The 20,132-nt window shown below is 39.9% G+C and overlaps 1 protein-coding gene and 1 pseudogene across 1 annotated transcript in view; both read right to left on the minus strand.

Moving 5' to 3' along the window:
• Positions 1 to 20,132, minus strand: part of GLG1 (golgi glycoprotein 1) — a 127,706-nt gene that overhangs the window by 103,518 nt on the left and 4,056 nt on the right.
• LOC788457 (tumor protein, translationally-controlled 1 pseudogene) lies at positions 17,604 to 18,988 on the minus strand (annotated as a pseudogene).

Raw genomic sequence — 20,132 nt, forward strand, 5'->3', positions numbered from 1 at the left:
AGAAGAAAAGCAAAATAACCTTTACTCTGTGAGGCATAAGTTAAACCTAAAATAGGAACTTTTCTGGTAACTGGTAAGGTCTGTGAAATTCAGAGTTATAGCCTTTAAGTTCTCAGAAAAATTACACATCATGTTTTCTGACACCAAATTGGTTTGATTCTCCTCCTCCTTTCTTTCTTCACGAGCATTTATAGTCACCGTCTTCCTGACCAGCATCTCCCTCTTTCACCTTCTACTGGTTCCTTTCTCTTTGCCTTTAAACTCAAAAGAATTTCCTTAACCTTGAAAAATCTTTAAGTGAGATGCCCTCTCTTCCAGATACTCTCACCTCCTGTCACTATCAAACTTCTGAAATAGACTAATAGTTTCGGATAGTCCAAATCCGGGTTCTACCAAATCTATCTCTGCTTTACAAAAAACCCAATGCTCTTTTCTCAATCATTAAATCTTAACTGTGTTCTTCTATTTACCCTTTCAAATGTCCCTTTCCTCGGTTCCCACAACTAAAATTTTCCTCCTTGGCTTCCACAATTAAAAACTCTTCTAAATCTTCTTTTAACTTTCAACCATTCCTCCTGTTCCCTCTAATTCTCTCAACAAGCCTCTTCCCAACCCTCAATTGTGAGCATTCCCCAGGGCTCAGTCCTTGGAATCATACTCTATTTACACATTCTTTAAGAGGGCTCAACCATTCTCATACCTCCAACTATAGCTTTTTTAAACCGAGTAACTAAAATTTAGATTCAGCTCAAGATGTATTTCCAAATTTACACCCTCTTACTGGAAATTGCTTGAAATGCCTGGCTGTCATTTCAAATTCAACACCAGCTAAGAATTACGTTCTTTTGGAGGGACCCTAACAGTTAAGACTTTAACCTCTCTTCACTTGGTTAAATCTACTGTTTCTGCAGCTCAGTCGTCATTTTCTCAGGAAAATATTTCCAAATTCTCTGATTGGCGATATATACATATAGATCTCTTTCAAAGTTTTTTATCTTACCTATAATTTTCCATTTATTTTGTGATTCTTTAATGGCTATCTCCTCCACTAGACAGTAAGCCCCATGAGAACAAGGACCATGCCTTTCAAGAATGGGAGGTGAGCTATATAATAATCCCCATGTTCCCAGCACCTACCATTAAATTTCAGACATGAAGTAAATAACGGTTATCCAAAGTCTGGCAAATGAATGAACAAAAGCACTCTCAATTTCTCCTAAGTAATGAGTCTCCCTTCAATCCCACTGCTATCTCCACTGCTACTAGTCCACTGTGGTTCACAGTTTAACGATAAACACAATTTAGTCAGACTAATGAGCTCTCTCAGATCTTCCTTACTTTAATCCACATTCACAAAAATAATTTCCTTAACTATTTTATTCTCTACCCAAGAATCTTCAATGACTTCCTACTTTCCTCAAAAACAAATCTAAGCTAATGCAGACATTTCACTAAAGAGCTCAAAATGCCAAGAACAAATAATGTCAGTTGCTCGGGGCAACCTTCTCACTGGCCATGGCTCTGAAAAACATTGACTAATTCTTCATTCTAAATTCCTTGCAGACCTCCACCAATAATATTACCTTGAAAATGTTACTATTAATTGCATCACAAATGCCAAACATTAACCAAGTTTTGTTGGCAATACATTTACAAACTCTTAGGATGTTTCCTACAAGGTATGATTAATACTATTATTTGTAACATTTTTACTAATTAGAATTTCAGGCAGTTGCATTTTATATATTTGTCCTTAAATTCTAATGCTCGCTCACAGATTCAGAAGTTTTAAATAAAATTACAGCAAGTAAATTTAGCCACCCAAAATAACAAATAAACTCTGGTTCAACATTAGGAAAAAAATGTTAAAATCATATACCCCATTAAGAAACTTCAAGTTTCTTTTTCAAGGGACAGTTTCTGTACAAAACAAAATTTACAAAACATGTACCTAAAAATAAGAAAAAAATTCAACCATAATATGCTATGATATGATACTCAAATCTTTATGAAATAGTATATTATGTAATACAAGAAAGTGCCTTAGTTTCTCTTATTTAGGTCCAATTATTTAAACTGGGTTTTCTAATGGTAAGTACAAGTCAGATTATTCACATCATTTATAGCAAGAGCCACAAAGAATGAAATATTAACAAACTTTCAAGATTCTTTATTTTCAAAACTTCTAACACTTCTAAGTGATTTAATCTGATGCCTGCAGAGTTTTATGAATGTATCAATACAAAGAACTTCCTGAACTGAAAAACGGCATTATTAGAATACCCTTGAATCAGAAAAAGCATAGACCGAACAAGTCGGGAACACCAGACTGAACGAGTTGGGAACACAGGGAAGGTACAGAGAGAGCGGAACAAGTATCAAGTCATTATGATGCTGCCCCCGGTGAAGGACAGCTACCCAATCTGAAGGCAGAGATGCAAGAAGAACCCTCACTGGTTACATTCAATTTGAAATTTTTCTTTCAGTGATGACCAAAGTCATCTTTCATCATTTCAGTGATGACCGAAGTGATGACTTGATAAAAGACACAGACCAATTTTGGAAGATATCCTTCTTCATGCTTTTGAGGTATTAGATCCAGCTAAACATGGGTTTCGGAGAAGGCAATGGCACCCCACTCCAGTACTCTTGCCTGGAGAATCCCATGGACAGAGGAGCCTGGTGGGCTGCAGTCCATGAGGTCGCTAAGAGTCAGACACGACTGAGCGACTTCACTTTGGCTTTTCACTTTCATGCATTGGAGAAGGAAATGGCAACCCACTCCAGTGTTCTTGCCTTGAGAATCCCAGGGACGGTGGAGCCTGGTGGGCTGCCGTCTATGGGGTCGCAGAGAGTCGGACATGACTGAAGCGACTTAGCAGCAGCGGCAGCAAACATGGGTATCTTTCTAAGGAAGAACTGATCAAGCAAAGGACTAAAGAAGGTGAGCCTTTTTCTCAAGAGGATACAGAAGAAATGTTGTCTGCTACAACTGACCAGAATTGAATCAAATTCACTTCATTACAAGGACTATCTAACAACAACAGTAATAAGATAAAAATGTTGGAGAAGACTCTTGAGAGTCCCTTGGACTGCAAGGAGATCCAACCAGCCAATCTTAAAGGAAATCAGTCCTGAATATTCACTGGAAGGACTGATGCTGAAGCTCCAATACTTTGGCCACCTGAAGCGAAGAACTGACTCACTGGAAAAGACCTTGATGCTGGGAAAGATTGAAGGCAGGGGGAGGAGGGGACGACAGAGGATGAGATGGCTGGATGGCATCACTGACTCGATGGACACTGGTGATGGACAGGGAAGCCTGCGTACTGCAGACCATGGGGTCGCAAAGAGTCGGACATGAATGTGTGACTGAAGTGAAATGAAACACTCTAAAGACTTCACTTCTAATTGAAAGGATAATTTTAAGAAATGCTTGTCCCTGTTATTAATAATCTCACATTTTATCTTATACTTCATACATATGCCAATTAATGCCTTCTAACAACAATTTCAGGATATTTGGTTTTTAAAGGTGATCATAACAATTGAAAACATAAATTCAGAATACCTGGCCTTATGGAATGACAAATTGCTAATTATTTTAAAAACTATTTCTTTCTGGCTGCACTGGGTCTTCTTGCGGGTGCAGGCTTCTCTAGTTGTGACAGTGTGGGCTCAGTAGTCACTGTACTCAGACTTAGTTGCTCAAGACATGTGGGATCCTAGTTCCCTGGCCAGGAATCAAATCAGCATCCCCTGCACTGGAAGGCGGATTCTTAACCACTGGGCCACCAAGAAGTCCCACAAATTGCTAATTATTTTTAAACTATTCTTAAAACATTAAAAAGGAAAAGAAAGGACTTCTCCAGTGGTCCAGTGGCTAATAACTTTGCGTTCCCAATGCAGGGGCCCTGGTTTGATCCCTGGTCAGGGAATTGGATCCCACACCACAACCAGGAGTTTGCATGCTGCAACTGAAGTCCCTTCGTGCCACAACTAAGACCCTACACAGTCAAATAAGTCACTAATGAATCAATATCTTAAAAATAAAGCATATATGTATACCTATGGCTAATTTATGTTGATATTTGACAGAAAACAACAAAACTCTGTAAAGCAATTATCCATCAATTAAAAAATAACTAATTTTTTTTTTTTAAAAAAAAGGAAAGGAAAGAAAAAGCACAGACAGGTGGGCAAATAGGCAGACAGGTACCTCACTGCTAGAAAACCACAAATAAATGGGACCCGAGTCTTGGAGGAAAGGGAAGGCTATCAAATTGTCTTGCTAAATACAGTGCTTATGGAGAATTAAGCAGACCTCAGCTCATGATTAAATGCAATTAAAAAAAAATCTTAGCAGTAACACTCCCTCAACTTTATAAAATAGTCCTGTCCTCACACCACATCTAAACTCAAGAAAAGATAGTAAGACTTTTACCACAACTTTTAAAACTGAAGTACAGATGATTACAATGTTTCAGGTGTACAGCAAATTGATTCAGTTATATATATATTTTTTTTCAGATTCTTTTCCATTTATAGGTTATTACAAGGCACTAAAGATAGTTCCCTGTGCTTTACAGTAGTTCCTTGCTGTTTATTTTATATACAGTAATATATATCGGTTAATATCAAATTTGTAATTTATCCCTCTCCCACCTTACCACGAATTTTCAAAAAGGATTTCAAACTGGTTTTTCAAAAGGAATTTAAACAAGGACTCCAACTGTTCTGTGTTTTACCTCCAGTATTGTATCCAGAGACATTAGGCAATTTGGTCAAAACTAAACGAGGGAGTAGAGTGTAAAATGACACGGTGGTATAAACAAAGACCCTGTTTAAAAATGGTGCTGAGTAATCACCCAAGATAAAGGTTTAAAGTAAATACAGAGGTCAAGGACTCAAGCTAAGTTAAATGGTGAAGGTGCCTAACAGCAGAAGGTTTCCATTATGAAGTTTATTATTAACATAAAAAGCAGCCTATAAAGCCTAACCCAAAATATCAAAACTAATCCAACTTTACATACAAATATCAAATTAGCTATTCACATGTTAATGGGAATGCTTTCAAATTATCTAAAAACGTTTAAATACGTGTTCATAAACTGTTCTAAACCTTGAATTAAAGAGCCACAACTCTTCCCTGTGACACTAACCTGACATCAGGTAATCTGCCGACTGCCACAGGACACCCAGATCAGCAGCGTTCCTTAGCGTGCTCGCAGACCCAGACCGCCTCAAGCCTGTCTCACAACTGCTCAATCTCTACAGTTAAGGAAACTGAAGCCTTGCATCAGCCTGAACAAGCACCAACTCTCCAAACTAGGTTGCATGGCACACAGAACTGGATATTAAGAGTCCATTTCAAATGAGTAAGTTTAAGTGTTTGCTCAGCAATTTTTCAATTTGCTGGTAGGGAAGACACCAGCCATCCTCCGAGTCCAGGAAACAAAGGCAATGCACAGCAAGAATAAACCCATCTCTAGACTTCAGCATGCCCATAGAATGGACTTATCATCACAAAAGAATCATCACCAAATCATCCAATAGAGAAACAAGATAATGGAATTTTTTGAAAAGTAAACTAAACATAGACATATCAAAAGGTTAACAACTTCCTATACAGGCTATTATTATTATAACTAAGTTACTAAACAACTATTTTGGATGACGGAGAACACTAGAGTGTCCAGTGAGTGTATGCTCCTCGGTTGTGTCTTAAAGCCTTCCGCACGTCACAGCTCTCGGGTCTTGGACAAACTGTGTTATAGCTCTTAGACAAATCAGTGTTACAGCTCCATTTTATTTAGAAGATAGCAGAAGAATCCATCCTCGAAGCGTGAGGGCATGCCGACCCTAAGACGCGAAGAAAAGAGAGTGGAGGAGCGCGCCAGCGCGCGGGAGAAAGCGAGCCCTTTGGCTCCTCTTTTTATATGTTTCCCTCCCCCTGGGCCTTCCCTATGCAAATCGGGCTAGCCAGGAGTGCCATTTGTTCTACCTTAAGTCCTCACTCCGGTCCTCGGACCTTCCTTTGACCTTCCTTTGTTCTATTTTCACGGGTTTTTCCCTTCCTTGTCTTTTAGCCACTGCCATTTTGGACTCCTGTTTCCTATTCTAACTACCTAACAAGGGGAACCAATAATCTGCACTTCTGCTACACTCTACTTGCTATGTTCTAGTTAATCTAAAGAGTGAATTTACTATTGTCTCAAAATAATGTATAAACCACCATTACAAGGCATTGTTAAACTCTCAGGAAAATAGCAATAGTTTCAGCACTTGTCAAGCTCAATTTTCCAGGCGAGGTATACCTTGAATCCTACAATTCCTTTTCGGTAACATAAACGGATACAATAACGGAAAGGCCAGATCTAGAAAAAGATGACTGTGAAAATAACATCTTTAGAAACTGAGGGAAAAAAGAAAAGTCTAAGGATTTTGGCTCATCACAGCAGAATGAGCAGACATCCTTCAGAAAGACACTGGTTTTCCCAAACTCTTTGAGGAGGGGGGGAAAAAAGACTAATACAAAATAAATGCAGTTGCTTTTAACTAAGATACAAGTTTTCATTTATTTTTCTTTTTAAAGTTCTGGCAGTAGGAGAGTGTTTTGTTTTTATTAAGCACAAGAAAAGCTATGAATTAAAACTGACATGGAATACAATTTTTTCATACAGCTTACAGAAAATGTTTAAAAGATTTATGTGATAAAACAAATATAGTAAAAATGTTAATGGTAAAACTTTAGTGGTTGAGTATGAGTGATCAACGTATGAGTTTTTAAAAAAGCTTCTGTGTGTTTGGATAAATCACCTCTTACAGTAACAGTGGTGATTAAGTAACAAGCACACAGCAGTTGCCCAATAAATGTTAGTCTATTTCCTCGTCCCTTTTGAACAAAGTCAGTTACCCAAAGAATGAGCTGCCTCAAAAGTCATGAACTTCAGGTTCTAGAAATACATGTACGTTCAGAACTTGAAAAGTCTTTGACAGTAAACACGAAGTTCTTTTAAAGGCATAGATGAACTCAGGAGAAAGAGGAATCCCCTAGGTGCCAGGAAAAGGAGGGAGGGAGGATTAAAAACTACAGCACCAGAAATAAAGGAGGGAAGAGGGGAGACTGTTCCATTAACTTAGGGCTTGGGGCTTAACACCAGGAACAGCACACAAGGTCCTGACTGTTACCAAGTATAAAACTGGAAGTGAGATCACTACACAAGGCTGAAACTGCTTCCATAGTTTAAATCAAAGAGACTGTAACACTAGAAACTGATCACAAGGAAGTATTTCCACACATTTAGGCAATGGCACCCCACTCCAGCACTCTTGCCTGGAAAATCCCATGGACAAAGGAGCCTGGTAGGCTGCAGTCCATGGGTTTCACGACATGACTGAGCGACTTCACTTTCACTTTTTACTTTCATGCACTGGAGAAGGAAATGGCAACCCACTCCAATGTTCTTGCCTGGAGAATCCCAGGGACGGGGGAGCCTGGTGGGCTGGTATCTATGGGGTCACAGAGAGTCGGACACGACTGAAGCGACTTAGCAGCAGCAGCAGAGCACAGCAAAGAAAAATCTGACTGTTCATCAACAACTTTCACCTTTCCTGGAGAAAATGGGAAGGAACAGAACCGCTTCGGTATGACAAATCACAGGCTGGCAAATGAACCTGACCTGACTTGCCCAGACAACTGACGGAACTCGCCAGCTGTCTGGGGACGGTCACAGGAGTGCCTCCCCCAGTCTCCTGTGTGTCCAGGTGCCGCACGTGAGCTGTTCTCACCAGATTGACTGAGGCCAGGGCTTTTAAGAACTTGTGGTTGAAAGGGTGAATTCTATGGTGTGTGAATTACAAGAAAGGAAGGGTAATAAGGAGTTAAAAAAAAAGCAGCAGGCCAGGGCGGCTAACTCTCTCGTCCGCCTGAAGGTAGAAGGCTCCACAGCCCCAGGAAATGCAACCACAGATGGGGAGGAACCAGGGTCTCCAGATCACCAGCTGCCAGCAAGTCTTTACAACCTCTCTTGTGTTAAGCCACTGTATTTTGGGGTTTGGCATAATGGCAGTTAGTTTTGCCCTAAACAATGTATTAAGGAAATCTTTTATCTTCTAAGTTGGTAAAAGGTTTGGCTCAACCCAGTTACAAACAAGCTGACCTTGACACAAAATGAAATTATACCTGTGGAACTCTCATTTAAGGTAGTTTCGTCAACATAAGTAATGGAAAAATATAACTTTATCTTAATTAAAAATTAAAAAAAGTTAAATAGGTAACATATACATAATAGCTCAAATATTTAATCAAAAATATAGGGAATTCCCTGGTGGTCCAATAGTTAGGACTTGGCACTTCCACTGCCATGAGCCTGGGTTCAGTCCCTGGTGGGGGAACTAAGATCCTAAAAATCACATCACATAGCTAAAAATAAATTAAAAATATAAAAGAATAAAAAATAAATAAATATAATGGAAAGTTTCCCACCTATTTTTATCCTCCATCAGCCCTAATTTCTTCTGTATCCTTCTGGAGCATTCTAATGCAAATACAAGCAAATACGGATAAATACTTTTATTCTTATTTTTCCTATTTGATTACAAAAACAGTAGTATACTATACCAAGCAATAACTTTACTTTCCTAATTTACTAACAGATCTTGGAGATCTTTCCATACATGACATAAGGAGCTTCTCTTCCACAGCAATACAATAGTTCATTGTAATGATGCACAGTAATTTATTTAATCACTCCTTTATTGAAGGGTGTTAGGTTGCTTCCAATTGAGGTTGCTTCCAATTATTTGCTATTACGAGAAAAAAAAAAAAAGGCTTCAATTTAATACCTCTTACACATTGACCATAGTGTTATGTATTAATTTTCAGAAGCAAAATTGTCAAAAGATACATTTGCAATATAATAAATAATTCTTAATCTCCTTTTCTAACAAATTCTCCTAATTTCCCTTTGATATGTCATAAGTTAAAACTCAAGGGATGGTGATTTCTACTCCAGCTCATGAAGGATTAATTACCACAGAAAATGCCATCGTAGTAATTAACAACTAGGTGGCTCAGAGGTTAAAGCGTCTGCCTCCAATGTGGGAGACCCAGGTTCGATCCCTGGGTCGGGAAGATCCCCTGGAGAAGGAAATGGTAACCCACTCCAGTATTCTTGCCTGGAGAATCCCATGGACGGAGAAACCTGGTAAGCTACAGTCCATGGGGTCGCAAAGAGTCAGACACGACTGAGCGACTTCACTCACTCACTCACTCAGGCACAATATATGAAATAAATTTCAGTCACTGGCCAACAGGCAGCATAAGCCTAAAATGCCTGAGAGAAGGGAAACACCGTGAGCCTGCCGGTTACCCAGCTTACTGCCAGGAAGGGGTTTCCAGGGGGCAGCACAGGGAGGGGGAACCCAAGCAGACTCCGGGTACTTGATGAGCAGAGAGGTCAAAGTGCAGGGGCTCCAAGGTGGCCAAAATTTGCAAGACAGAGTGGGTAATGGACAGGACAGCTGTCCAAAGAGCCAAGGAGAATGTCAACGGGATCTCCTGAGTCAAGTTGTATCCTATGCACCTGCAGTGGGAAATGAGACACTGAGAAGTCAAGGTGCCAAAGAATTCTCGAAGCTCACACAGGGCAGGGAGCACATTCCCACCAGCCAGGGAGGAGAAACCTCACAAAAGCTGGGAAACTGAGGAGAGTTGCAGCTCATTAGCAGATCAAACAAGGCCTAGGCTAAAGGCTGCTCTGGACTTGCCCTAACAAAGTTTAAAAGTCTCAAAAGGATCAAACTGATCTGCATGTAACCTGTGTGCCAGACAAAAGCCAACACTCTTTAGGAATTCAACAAAATGCAGCAGAGATGTAAAAACACACAATGACCAACACCCAGCCAAAAAGAAAAAACACCATGCAGGCAAAGAAGTAGAAATGTGAACAACAGAAGAAAAACTCATCAGTAGAAAAAGACCAAGAAATGACCGATGACGGGATGAACAGGTAAGGACCTTAAAACAGCTGTTACAAAAAGCATTCAAGGTCGTAAAGGAAAATATGAACACAAGGAAGATAGAAATGGTATATTTCAGATCCATATCAAACTTCCTACAGATGAAACTGCTGCTACTGCTGCTAAGTCACTTCAGTCGTGTCCGACTCTCTGTGACCCCATAGAGTGCAGCCCACCAGGCTCCCCCATCCCTGGGATTCTCCAGGCAAGATCACTGGAGTGGGTTGCCATTTCCTTCTCCAATGCATGAAAGTGAAAAGTGAAAGTGAAGTCGCTCAGTTGTGTTCGACTCTTAGCAATCTCATGGACTGCAGCCCACCAGGCTCCTCTGTCCTTGGGATTTTCCAGGCGAAACTAGACTATCTAAAATAAAAGATACACTGGACAGTTGCCACTGATAGCAGACTGACAACCACAGAAGAAAAGATCTATAAACCTAAAAAATACAGCAATAGTAATAATGCAAAACGAAAGACAGGGGGGAAAACCCCAACCACATTGCTGGTGGGGAGAGGAAGGTGAAGAACAGAGCCTCATGACTGAGATGACAGCAAGCAATTTAATCACTTTAATCTATGTAAGATTAGTGCCCAGGAGAGGAGAAATAGAAAAACGATTTGAGGAATAGGAGCACATAGTATGTTTTCAAATATTCCTTGGCATATTTAAATTTAAATGGGCTATAAAAATACTTTTAAAAATATTAAAATATATCATTTACGTAAATGTGAAAATTATCAGAACAATGTGGTAATACACAACAACAAAAAAAGATTTTAAGTTTTAAAAGACTTGGATTTTAAAATTTAAAACTTCCAAAGAGTTGGCAAGTCCAAGTTCCATATCTTAATATTTACATGACTTGGGCAAATCACAACCCATCTGATTCTTGTGGTGTTTCTGTCTATAAAATAAGGCAGGTATCTGTCCTATCCACTGCATACCATTATCAAGAGCTCCAAATGAGATTACAAGCATTCCATAAACTAAATGTTAGACCACAACTCAACTCAAAGTAATTCAGTTTTTTAAAAGTAAATGTTATTTGGTGAGTCCTCTGACATTTATACCTAGTTCCACATCTCCCCTATTGTGAGAGAAGTAAGAAAAGTTTTTCAGAATACGTTATTTTTTAACAAACAAAACTCTCAAGTCACATTTTCTAAATGCCAAAAAATCATGCTATTTATTAATTAACCCATACAGTGAGTGCTCAGTAAATATTTCACAAATAAATGAGTAAAAGTATAAAACAATCTACACTGGTTCCCTTCTTTTAACCTTAGGGGCAGATAAACCCAAAGAGAAGCTGGGGAAAACAATTTCAGGAAGACTCCCCAGGTCAAAGTCCTACACCAAAATGTCTAAATTTCTCCTATCCCCTTGCTTTTAACTCTTGATATTAAGATGATGGACTTCCCCGATGGCTCACATGGTAAAGAATCCGCCCACAATGCAGGAGACCTGGTTTGATCCCTGGGTTGTGAAGATCCCCTGGAGAAGGGAATGGCTACCCACTCCAGTATTCTTGCCTGGAGAATCCCATGGACTGAGTAGCCTGGCAGGCTATAGTCCATGGGGTTGCAAAGAGCCAGACACCACTGACTAACACAATACTTTAAGATGATACAAAAGGAAACAATGAATATTGCCACAGCTCCTCCGTCCATGGGATTTTCCAGGTAAGAGTACTGGAGTGGGGTGCCATTGCCTTCTCCAATTGCCACAGAAGCAGATACTACTGACTCAAAATCTGAACAAGGAGGAACAACTGATTGAACCATATGAACCTGCTTTTTATAAATCAAATATGATTGGTTCAGTTCAGTCACTCAGTTATGTCCAACTCTGTGACCCCATGGACTGCAGCACGCCAGGCCTTCCTGTTCATTGCTAACTCCCAGAGCTCGCTCAAACTCACGTCCTTCGAGTCAGTGATGCCATCCAACCAGCTCATCCTCTGTCGTTCCCTTCTCCTCCTGCCTTCACTCTTTCCCAGGATCGCAGTTTTTTCCAATGAGTCAGTTCTCATGGTCTTTTCCAATGAGTTAGTTCTTTGCATCAGGTGGCCAAAGTATTGGAACTTCAGCATCAGTCCTTCCAATGAATACTCAGGACTGATTTCCTTTAGGACAGATGGGTTTGATCTCAAACATTAGTAATTCTTATGGTTCAATCTGCTAGTAAAAACAAGCCAGAAAACAATGCTTAAAGGAGAGCTGGTAGTGGGGAGGGACAGTGGGCTGTGCAAAGGGAAAGATAACGAGCAATAGTCTGGGGCTGAAACTACTCAAATCACTGAATATAAAATCTTTGTCAACAAACAATATTTACATAAAAAGCTTGTAAACTCAACAGCTGTAACTTGGTAGTCTCTGGAAGTCATGAACTACTTGGCAGGGGAGGGGTAGCAAACAGTAGGCTGTAACGTAGGGAGCTAGTGGGAAGCAGAGCTGGAGAACAGAGAAGCAAACTGAGACCATATTTATTTCCTAAAGAGGAAGGAACCATATCCATCTCCCGACTTCTGCTTTCACTGCCAATTTCTCCTGCATCAGATGATATTTTCAAGTTGAAAACCAAGAGACAACCTTATAAATTCTTGAAACTTCTTATAATGATTTAAAAAAGAAAACCAGCAATTCTACACACTAAACGTTTTTTATCTATACACGTCAGTCACGTCTTAATCTAGCAAATACGTTTTAAAAAGAGATTTGTGGAATTCTAGCTATTTCTAAACTATTCACAACTAACTCTACTACCTAATAACATCAGAAAGAAGGCTTACATACTGAAAATACCTTGTGCTGTTTTTAATGTATGAGTAACTTATGTATTTATACCTTAATATAGACTGTTTCACAGGCCAGCCAATGTTCCCACCTTAGCAATTTATAAGTCTTTACATTTTACTTTCCCTCTGAAAAGTTGCCAACTTTCAGGAAAATTTATGCGATTTTTATATTTATCTGGTCTTACAAAGGGCAAAAAGATAAGTATCAATGCCTTTTGTTTCTCAGCTGATAAAACAGCTATTTAGTCATTCCAATCTACAAAGTGAGGATGTTTTAAGCAGTACCGTTTTAGGAATAGAATGTTTTTTTCCCCTCTCACATCAGAGAACAGAGATTTCCTTTGTCTTGATGGGCGATATATCCCAAATTTAGGCATCATTTAGGCCTAGAAAATGAAAGAACACTTGGTAGAACTGAATTCCTTCACCCAAGGAATTCACTCCTTTGCCTCCACAACCTCAAATTGTATACATTTTAAATACCTGGTAAAGACCCCATTAAAGTTTTGACCTTACTGCTCTTCAAGTAAGTTCAACTACAGCCTTTGCGAAGAAGTCTTGGATGGATTATATAAAAGGTACGGCACATGACAGTCCACGTTTCTCTTAAGACAGTGAGCACACAGCCGTATCTTGAAGGCTGTCATCTGCAACAACCAAGGACCACTGATGAGCAAGTACAGTTGGATGAATATTTCAGTTTTTTTTTCATTCTCATCATAACCCTGTGGAAGTAGGTTTTATACCTCAACTTTACAGATAAGAAAAGTGGAAGTTGAAGAGAAATCTGTCCAAGGTCACAGTAGGTGCTAGGTGAGCGAGGATTTGAATCCGGACTGTAGTTTCAGAACCCAGTCTTCCCACTCACTCCACAGCTTCTCCTATGAAGAGCGCCACATGGTGAAGGGCCCTGACCAATTATTCCACGTGCAGTAGGTACGCTCAGTAGATGGCCGTTAATTAACAAATGGCGGACTCTATGCCTGATTAAAACTCTCCACATCATCCCCTTTTCCTTCTCAAAGTTTTTATTCACTTCGTGTTGTTTATCACATTACGGAGCTGATTTGGCTGGCATAGGAACTGTGGAAGTTCTGTACGTGACTTTCTAAGTTAAATTACCAATGAAACCTTTCTAGACATCAGAGCATTTTCTTTAAACATGATTTTTTAATTCTTTTTTTTTGTAATTCTGCATTTGAATTGATTTATAACATACATACATTCCCCTGGTTAATTTCTCTCACATATTTCACTTCACTGTTTATCTTACGATTTAAAGTATGCATCACATATGTTTTTTATTTGTTTTTAAAGGAACACAAAAATGTTTTAAAGAATTTGTTCTATTTCACAAGGATATAGATCCAGTACCCATTTTCACTATGACTCTCCCTACATAGTTATAATGTTATTCAATCCTTCAACAGGAAAATTTATAGGTTACTGTAAGCACCATGCAACTGATCTAATTTTCTAACTTCAGTAAAATTATTAAAGCTGAGTGAAAATAAATGCCTGGTTCTCTTAATTCATTGTTTTTAGATTCCAGTCCACACTTCTTGTTCTCCACACTCTATTTTAATGCAGATACAAGGGTAAGTACTGGCACAGTTCTGAGGACCATCACTTGAGATTCTTTTTAAGTTTTAAATATATCTAACTCAACCAAATAAAGATGAGTCACTTACTGACTTCCAGTTTTATGAGTTTAGCTCCTCTCACTCTGAAGGAGCTATTGTACCCCTGACAACTCATAAATTCAGGATGAGGAAGATGACATCCATCCATTAACCAGATCAGCAGGCACTTTAAGGTGGCTAAATTAAGAATTTCATGATATGAACAACCAATTTAAGAATGAGAAGCACTGACGGGCTTTATATGGATTCTCCCAATCATTTTCTCCACCATATGCTCGTAGAATTTAATTTATTCTTCTCTTATGCTACTTACTACTTTATAACTTGCATTATGGTCTTAATAAAGATATCTTTTACTTCTTCCAGGCTGGTGTTGCCCAATAGGAATATAATAGAAGCCACATATGTTATGTCTTCTAGTAGTCACATTGAAAATTAGAAAGTGAAACTGGCTTTAATAATGTTTTTAACTCAATATACCCAGAATATTCTCATGTGAACAGTAATCAGTGTAAAAAGAGATGAGACTCCCCTGGTGGTCCAGTGGTTAGGACTCCACGTTTTCACTGCTGAGGGCCGGGGTTTGATCCCGGGTGTGGAAACTATGATCCCCCAGGGTGTGCAGCACGTCCCCCCACAAAAACTGAAATAGTTTATTTTCCTATGTGTGCAAAGTCTTCAAAATCAAGTGTGTATTTTACACTTACAGCACATCTCAACTCAGACTACTCCTATTTCAACTGCTCAGTAGCTACATTTAGCTGGTGACTATCACGCAGGACTACCACAGGGATGGGGGAGGGGTATGAGCCATTTTACAGTTGGACAAGACTTGCTTTCAAATCTTAATTTCACTATTTACCGGCACTGAGGCAGCTCCCTCATTTAAAAAAATAGTAATCACTGAAATAATCCTAATGATACATTTTTCATAAGATTAAATGAGATACATAACACCTAGAAAACATCCTGTCCCTTAGAACAAGGCAAACAAAATCCCTTGGTAAATGCTACTATTATCATGTGTTTGTAGCTTTTAACACTAAGTATGCATTCAGTAAATGTTTGCTGAAGGAAGAGAAATTACTTTGCACATTATACAAGTCATCTTAACGGCTTCTCTTTAAAATACATTTCTCCTATAAGCAGGAGAAATTTTCTGGGAGGATTGTTGCTAATGAAATTTGTTTTGAACACATTAGAAGAAATGCACAAAGAGAATGAACCATCTCATCTCAGGACTGTTCTTTATTTTCTTCCAAAGAACAATGAATTATTAAGCACCTATTTACGGGAAAGCATTCGTATCAAGAGACTTCTTAAAAAGTTCATTGCATAAGTGACTGTGCTATTTTACAAGCAACTCAATTATCTGCAGGAATATTTTTATCTCAGGTTGGGATAAAAACACACCCCATTTCTGGGCTTTACTTGAAAAACAGTGGTGCAAGCAAGACCCTTTATAATCTGGACTCAAAAAATTCTCACACTCTGTACTTGAGTCAGTAGAGTCTCTTTAATTTCTCGAAGCATCTTTCCTTTTCACCTGTGCTTTTGACTCCCTTGCACATGTCTCATATTCCTACGGATGACAGAATCACCAAAGCTGAAAGGATCTTAAGTGATAATCCAGTCTTCCAAAGCATGTACCATATGTGGAAACAAGATGATTTCAAGTGGTATGTGTTATTATTGCCTACTTCAATGGTCATATATTTTGTTTAATGTAAAAAAAGAAAAATATAACTAGCACATCAAATTCGAGAACTCATGTAGGGAGTGTCCTGGTGATCTAGTGATTAGAATTGGGCGCTTTCACTATCATGGCCCAAGTTCCCGATGGTTGGGGAACTGAGATCCTGCAAGCCATGTGGTGGGACCAAAAATAAAATAAAATTGGAAGAAAAAAAAAGGAACTCATGTATATGTTCACTTAAACTGTCCCTCAGTTCAGTTCAGTCCAGTCGCTCAGTAGTGTCCGACTCTTTGCAACCCCATGGGACTGCAGCATGCCAGACCTCCCTGTTCATCACCAACTAACTCCCAAGCTTGCTCAAACTCATGTCCATCAAGTCAGTGATGCCATCCAACCATCTCATCCTGTGCTGTCCCCTTCTCCTCTTGCCCTGTCCATCACTACTTAACTGTCCCTCAGTTCAGTTCAGTCGCTTAGTCGTATACGACTCCTTGCGATCCCATGAATCGCAGCACGCCAGGCCTGCCTGTCCATCACCAATTCCTGGAGTTCACTCAAACTCATGTCCATCAAGTTGGTGATGCCGTCCAGCCATCTCATCCTCTGTTGTCCCCTTCTCCTCCTGCCCCCAATCCCTCCCAGCATCAGAGTTTTCCAATGAGTCAACTCTTCACATGAGGTGGCCAAAGTATTGGAGTTTCAGCTTCAGCATCATTCCTTCCAATGAACACCCAGGACTGATCTCCTTTAGAATGGACTGGTTGGATCTCCTTGCAGTCCAAGGGACTCTCAAGAGTCTTCTCCAACACCACAGTTCAAAAGCATCAATTCTTCAGTGCTCAGCTTTCTTCACAGTCCAACTCTCACATCCATACACGACTACTGGAAAAACCATAGCCTTGACTAAACGAACCTTTGTTGGCAAAGTAATGTCTCTGCTTTTGAATATGCTATCTAGGTTGGTCATAACTTTCCTTCCAAGGAGTAAGCGTCTTTTAATTTCATGGCTGCAGTCACCATCTGCAGTGATTTTGGAGCCCAAAAAAGTAAAGTCTGACACTGTTTCCAGTGTTTCTCCAACTATTTCCCATGAAGTGATGGGACCAGATGCCATGATCTTCATTTTCTGAATGTTGAGCTTTAGGCCAACTTTTTCACTCTCGTCTTTCACTTTCATCAAGAGGCTTTTTAGTTCCTCTTCACTTTCTGCCATAAGGGTGGTGTCATCTGCATATCTGAGGTTATCGATATTTCTTCCAGCAATCTTAAATTCCAACTTGTGCTTCTTCCAGCCCAGCGTTTCTCATGATGTACTCTGCATATAAGTTAAATAAGCAGGGTGACAATATACAGCCTTGACGTACTCCTTTTCCTATTTGGAACCAGTCTGTTGTTCCTACTTAAGGGTAAAAAAAAGTGGTGGTATGATTTTTTTTTTCCCCAATGAGTTTAAATGCGTTTTATTTTTAGACAACCTACATGACACGTTTTCTCAAAAACAATGCCTCCGCTCCAAATAAATCAACGTTCAAAACAAATGAAGAGCTCGAGATGACATCAGTCCCATCTGTCTAAGTCCTGGTGTTGTGTGGATGAAAAGCAGTGGCCAGCCAGTTATGATGACAGGTGATTGATCCAAAGTAACTGCCAACTTTGTTAACATGTTTCCATCTCTAAACCATCCTTAAAGAAAATCATATATGGGGTTACACCATCCTCACGGTAGTCCAGCAGAGCAACCATGCCATCTGGATTCATGTTTTCACCAATAAAGAACTGATAGTTTTTGAAATTAGCAAGGATGTGCTTGATTTGTTCTGCAGCCCCTGTCATAAAAGGTTTTACTCTTTCTGGTCTCTGTTCTTCAAGTTTCCCTTTGATTGACTTCATGTAATCTTTGATGTACTTCTTGTAGGCTTCTTTTGTGAAGCTGGTTTCCTGCAAGCGATGGTTCATGACAATATCGACACCAGTGATTACTGTGCTTTCGGTACCTTCGCCATCGGGGCCTTCAGCGGAGGCATTTCCACCAATGAGTGAGTCATCGATGTTACCCTCTGTCCTACTGACCATCTTCCCCTCCACCTCCAGACACAGCCCGTCTGCGACCTCCCGGATCTTGTAGATGTCGGAGAACATCTTGTCATGGCTAATGAGGTCCCGGTAGATGATCATGATGGCGACTGGAGGGAGGTGACAGCGGCGCTGGCTTAGCAGGAGCCCGGAGCTCAGAGCCAGCGCAGTGCGGCCAGAGCGGCGCTGGCAGGGAGGGGAGAGCGGGCGGAAAAGCGGTGGTATGATTTTTAAGCCAAGAGTAGCAGAGCTGGGCTCCATCCAAGTCTAAATCCTAGTTCTGTGCTCTTTTCATTGCTCTAAAGGATTCACTGCCCGTGTAACATGCAGTGATGAACACTCTCTTATACAACTGTTTCCTGATCACAATCCCATTTATCAAACCAACTGTAAGCAATGCTGGTATCTTAAAATACTAGTGCTCTTCCACTATGGTAAGTGCATAACAGATCAATAACACCTTGATTATGTGGTTAGAGTGCTTCCAACCACTGAGAGTCAGCACAGGAGGCAATTCCATGTTGGCTCAAACAAAATCATAATATATCCTAAAGTCAAACAGTGTTTGGATTAATTGCTGTTTGCATTATTCATTTCACTATTTTCACCCATGAATGAACAAGATGGCACACACATAAACTCTACAAACTATAAAATACATACAGACAGAATACACAGGAAACAATTCATATAGATCAAATAAAAGGGGATCTCGAAAACTAAATTGTACACGTGAGGAAACTGAGACTCAGTGGTAAAATGACTGGCTCTCCCTGGGGGCTCAGTGGTGAAGAACTTGCCTGCCAATGCAGGAGATGCAGGAGACGTGGGTTCAATCGCTGGGTCAGCAAGATCCCCTGGAGAAGAGAAAGGCAACCCAACCCAGTATTCTTGCCCAGGAAATCCCACAGACAAAGGAGCCTGGTAGGCTACAGTCTATGCGGGTTGCAAAGTCAGACACGACTGCTGAGCGCGCACACACTTCCAAGCCCAGTCCAAGTTTGGAAAACTCCAGTGCAGTCCTCTTATCTTCTCTTTTCACAACCGATGGCTGGATGCAGTAATCACCCAGAACCTAGAGGAGGGGCCTGGGATGAGAGAGAAGGGGCCTGGTACATGAGTCACTACAGAAAGAGCATAAAGTGTCGCTGCATGAATGGAACGAAGAAACAGTCCTACAATTAGTTAACAGCAGTGCCAGCTCTAGTCCTGATTTACTCTTCGTGGTGTTCCATTGATTCAATACAAATAGTAGGGGAATACATTTAAATTCTTCCATTATACAAATTGTGCTGAAGGTAACACGGAATCTGAAAATCTTTTCATGAAGCAGAAACCCTACCTGTAATGGACTCAGATTAGTATTAAATTAGCTTTGTCTCATGATGTCGGTCCGTGCACCTGAGAAATCTATACAATACTCCAATGCTAAGAGGCTGCTGCTACCCAGTTGTTCTTGGTAGTGAGGAAAAGAGAATTCTAATTCCAGGCTACTCTTCTCACTTTGTGTCCATTTATGAACCCCCGGCATTCTCAACAGCCATATACTAATTTTCCTAGCTGCAATCATCCATGGCAGATTAGAAAGCGTACAACTTTGAAGTCAGAGAATTTTCTGAATACAAGCTTTACCACTTAGGTCAGGATATAACACTGGACAAGTTACTTCATCTCTCTGAGTCTGCTTCTCAACTAAGACAATAAGATAACACTACTCACCTCACAGGATAAATAATACAGATACTGTGGCCTACTATCTTAGGATACAGTTAAGAGAAAGACTACGAATAGAAAAAGAAAATGCTTACCTATGAGTCAAAGCAGGTTTACACTTTGTAATGTAATTCCTCTTCAATATATATTATAGTCCATCTTAAATAAATATTTACAAAGCATTCAC

Source organism: Bos taurus, chromosome 18 (genome assembly GCF_002263795.3).
Source record: "Bos taurus isolate L1 Dominette 01449 registration number 42190680 breed Hereford chromosome 18, ARS-UCD2.0, whole genome shotgun sequence".
In the NCBI taxonomy this organism is placed as follows: domain Eukaryota; kingdom Metazoa; phylum Chordata; class Mammalia; order Artiodactyla; family Bovidae; genus Bos; species Bos taurus.